The sequence below is a fragment of the Sceloporus occidentalis genome, unplaced genomic scaffold, assembly GCF_023333645.1.
Source record: "Sceloporus occidentalis isolate IW3139 unplaced genomic scaffold, rSceOcc1.0.p SCAF_1, whole genome shotgun sequence".
NCBI classification, from domain to species: domain Eukaryota; kingdom Metazoa; phylum Chordata; class Lepidosauria; order Squamata; family Phrynosomatidae; genus Sceloporus; species Sceloporus occidentalis.
In genome coordinates, this window is record NW_028316981.1 from 55,135,981 (window position 1) to 55,140,636 (window position 4,656).

Genomic DNA, 4,656 nt, shown 5'->3' on the forward strand with positions numbered 1-4,656 from the left:
AGGCTGAGAGAGTGTGACTTGCCTAAGATCACCCATTGGGTTCCCATGACCAAGCTGGGATTCAAACCTTGGTCTCCCAGTGTCCTAGTCCAATGCCCAAACCACTATACCACACTGACCCTCTGTTGTATTTATAATAACAACAATAAAATAAACAGACCCTGCACTTTAATCTCCCCCAGTATTTGGCAGCTTGGCATGGTATGGACCACCTAGAAATTTAGGATCTGCAGACAAAGGATTATTGGTGGTTCCACCAATGCGTACAGCTCTGTCAAGGCTGCGAGCCTTTCAGGATCTGGCTCCGCTTTTGTGGAACAGTCTTCCTTCAGACCTTCTGTTGGAGGAGGATCTCACCCACTTTCACAAAGGGTTGAAGACTTTCCCCTTCGATTCGCCAGATTGCTGGGTGTGCCTAAGGTTGCTGAGATGGGTAGAAGTTGTTTTAGTATATTAACATGTTATTTTAGAATTTTTATTGCCAGTTTTTGATTATATATGTTAGATGTTCTGTCCTTTGGTGGAAAGGGCACTATAAATAAACAATGTTGTTGTTATTGTTGTTGTTACTACTACTACTACTACTACTACTATTATTACTATACCCAACCAAGGAGGATTTACTTCAGCAAAAGAACACACCAGATGCCATATATTTTTGGCTTTGCTGTTGTCCTGTCTGGGGAAGGAAAAAAAACATCTTTGCCCGCTGGCAGAAGGACAATGAAGAGACAAGTAATTGAGCACTTCTCAACAGGGCACCCAGAAACGGTGAGTAGTCATTAAGAGGGGGATTTCTCACATTCCTACCCTCAGCATGCCTCCAGTGGCAATGGGACTGAAAAGGGTTTCCCTGGTAGATCTTAGAACACAGTTCAGCCTTTCAAATAGCTTGATACTTCTCAAGTCCATTTTTGTAGAGCAGACAAAGGGGTGGCTTATTCAAGCCAAGAGCTTTATGTTTGAGGACAAAAATCTGAACCTTTGCCCCCTAATCCTAGCCCAGCACTCCAAACAATACATCACAGTGGAATTCTCCTGTGGTGAAGCCCAGGAGTTAGCTTCCAATCTGACTGCAAAAAGAAGCCTAACCATATCCTTCCTACAGGAAGAGGTAAGAGGTTGGACATCTCCCCCCTTCCCCCAAACTGCTGCAGCCCACTTACTTCACCTTCTCTTTGCCTTTTGCACTGTTGGGGTTCCAGCGTCACATTACAAAAGGAATGCCAAGGAAATGCTGTAAGCCCATGAGGCCCCAAATAAATAGATTTCCTTGCACATTTCTGGAGCTCTTCCTGCTGGTTTTCAAGTTGATCTGGGCAAGACTGATTTCCAAGATTTTTCAAAGGGATGGTATTCATTTACCAGCCAAGCTCACCTGGAACTGATGGGCTAATATTTTACTGTCACTCAAGATCTGGAGACTGGTTGAAAAGGATGTTGTTAAAATTGCCTGAGAAGCCCATATGGTACATCTTTTGGTATTCTCACTCCCTCGCCCTTTTATTTTCATCACCTTTAGTTCCTTGGGTGGGTTATACCAACCCTGATGTGTGTTTGATGACATGATTTAGTAATGTTCTCTGACTTCTGGGGAGCACGAATTCCACAAACATAAGCTCCAGAGAAGCCAAGTTGTAAAGATCTGAGACTCTGCAAAGGCACAGTTGCCAAATTATTAAAATGTTATCTTCATCTACTATAGAACACATGAGCCTTTTTTCAGAAGAAATGAATGAATTTTCTTTGCAAAAGTTTACCAATCTCTAATTTCTTTTATGTTAATTAAAATATCTACCATCTTTATTTAAAGGCTCCCTCTCTCTCTTGCTTACTCTCACTATATGATTTAAAATCGTTTCTTATTTAGTTGGCCTGCAAAGAGCTTGATCCTTTAATTTGCTGTACAAGGAAAAATGTGGATAGGATCTGCTGTCGCAAACACTACAGATGTCCCACATAGTCCAATGCAGAATGGAAATAAGCCATTGTTGAAGGACAAACCTCTCCACTTCTACGGATTTGTCTTCTCACCAAGGTATTATACTGCACCCTGCATCTGTTTTGTTCAGGCCAACACCCATGTAATGCCTTTATAGGGTCTAAATACTCTAAAGCACCAGATCTTGTCTGATCCTGGAAGCTAAGCAGGGTCAGCCCTGCTCAATATTTGGATGGGAAACTGCCCAGGAATACCACGGGTTGTAGGCTATATTCAGAGGAAGGAAATGACAAACCTCTCACCAAGAAAACCCCAGGATGAGACAAATTAAGAAAGAACAAGAGACAAAAAAGGATATAAACAGAGAATTAAAAGGGCAGAACAGAGGGCAGTCACAAATAAAGATGTGGACAATGGCACAGCAGAACTAAACAAAATGAGGAGCCACACAACACACACATTTAAAAATAAAAAGAAGGTCCAGAGTGGTGCCATACATATTATAAATATATAGAACGTGACAAGCATGTGCCAAGAGAAACTAGACATAATAAAAAAGCAAATGGAACATATAAACATACCAATACTAGGAGTGAATGAACTAAAATGGGACATTTTGAGTCAGATAACTGCAGAGTGTTCTACTGAGGAAATGAAAAAAGGAGAAAAATTGAGTAACAATAATAGTGAGAGAGGACATAGCAAAACAGTCAAGGGATGTAATGTGAAGTCAGACCAAATAATGTCAATAAGGCTTCAGGAAAAGCCAATAAACATCATAATAATCTAAGTACAGTGGTCCCCCGGGTTACGAAAGTAATTCGTTCCGCCGCCGCTTTCGTAACCCGGAAACTTTCGCTAGCCGAAATGCCCATAGGCGCTAATAGCGAAAGCCGCTTTTTGGTGCGAAATCGCGCCGAAAAGCACCAAAAGTTTTTTCGTAACCCGAAAAAACTTTCGTAACGCGGAACAGTTTTTTTAAGTAAATTTATTTCGTAACCCGGAAATTTCGTATCCTGGCGCATTCGTATCCCGGGGTACCACTGTATATTTACCAACCACAGAGGCAGAGGAAGAAGAAACTGAGAATTTCTACAATCGAGTCCAGGAAGAAATTGACAATACACCAAAACGGGACTGCTTTGTAATCATAGGTGACTGGAATGCCAAAGTAAGAAGCAGAGCAGAATCAAAGACAGTAGGGAAATGAAAGAACTATGAAAGAACTGGACAAGATCATACATTGTAAAGACATAATTCTAAACATTAAAGTGAGGATCACCCAAGCCATTGTATTCTCTATTACCATGTATGGATGTGAGAGCGGGATGGTGGGGGGAAAAACGATAGGTAGAAAGAAGATAAACACATGCATTCAAGAACAGATCAAGGTGGAACTTTCTCTGGAAGCTGACTACATTGAGGCTGTCATACTTTGGCCCCATCATGAGGAAAAATGAATCATTAAAAAAGACAATGATGCTAGAAAAGGTAGAAAGTAGTAGAAAGAGAGGAAAACCACATGACTCGACCAGGGAGGAAATGGGCCTAATCCTGCAGGACCTGATTGAGGTCAAGGGGTCTTGGTGATGTCTCATCCACACAGTCAAAGTCAACTCGAGGGTAGTTAACAACAACAAATGACAAATCACCTCTGAGTATTCCTTGCCTAATAAAACCCTGTGAAATTCATGAGGTTGCCATAAGTAGACAGGTGATTTGAAGGTATACACACACAGACACACAATGCCCTCATTCAGGTGTTGTGACCCTGCAGCAAAAGAGTGATGGAAGATAAATGGGGAAGGTGATGGGAAGAATATTTGAAACATGGTTCAAAAACATGTTTCTTGAGTTTCAAGCAACCCTGATAAGAAGAAACTTGGACTGACAAGGATCATAGCTCTGGACTTTTGTATGTGGTTGTTTTGGGCAAATACAACCAAAATGGGTTGTTTCTGTACAAATTTTTGTTGCAGAAAATGATGTTTCAGGCACAAAAAATGCTTCCTTGGAGACTTATTCTGTAGAAATTTGCATGCCATTATTTTACACAGGGGGGAAAAGGCATTGTTTGTGCAGGCAATGAGAAAGGGGGGATTATGGCCCCATTCCCACTCGCTCATTTGCTCTGGATAGAACTGGGCAGATCCGGTTGTCCCCATATTGAATCTGTTCGGAAAGAAGGTCGTACTACCCTTTACCTTGATCAGGGCAATTTGCCCCTCTGAAGTTCACATTTGCAGTACTGCTTTAAAATGGAGCCTCCTTTGTTGTCAATCAAATTCACTTCCGCTTTCGTCAAAGGTGACATATTCAACAACCATTGGCCAACCGAATGGGAGCTTTCCCCCCTCCTTTTTAAAAAAAATGGCGGCAGTGTGTGCATATTCTGTCAACTTGTCAAATTTAAAAACCTCCAGGTGTGTGTGTTGTGTGTATTTGGGTCATTACAGATTATGGCAACCCTAAAATGACCCTATCCTGGGGTTTTCTTGGCAAGAATGGTTCCAAGGAGATTTGCCATTGCCTTTACCCTGAGGCTGAGAGAGTGTGACTCCCCCAAAGTCATGGGTTTCCACAGCCTTCCCTCTGAATGCCAGCGTCTAGCTTCCCCTTCGCTTCAAGCCCAGCATTTCCTCCTCTTTAGAACCTTTTCCCTTCCCTTCCCTTCAAGCCCAATGCCACCTCCAAAGTCCTTGCCTCTCCCCCAG

At 42.1% G+C, this 4,656-nt stretch overlaps 1 long non-coding RNA gene across 2 annotated transcripts; it reads left to right on the forward strand.

Annotated features, from left to right (window-relative positions):
• The first annotated feature begins 654 nt into the window (after positions 1 to 654).
• LOC149321422 (uncharacterized) lies at positions 655 to 3,362 on the forward strand. Of its 2 annotated transcripts, none has more exons than XR_016277914.1 (3): positions 655 to 771; positions 1,871 to 2,038; positions 3,007 to 3,362. It is a non-coding gene; the product is annotated as an uncharacterized LOC149321422 (long non-coding RNA). The 2 variants fall into 2 exon arrangements; XR_016277915.1 differs by lacking the exon at positions 655 to 771 and adding an exon at positions 1,043 to 1,114.
• Positions 3,363 to 4,656: the final 1,294 nt, after the last annotated feature.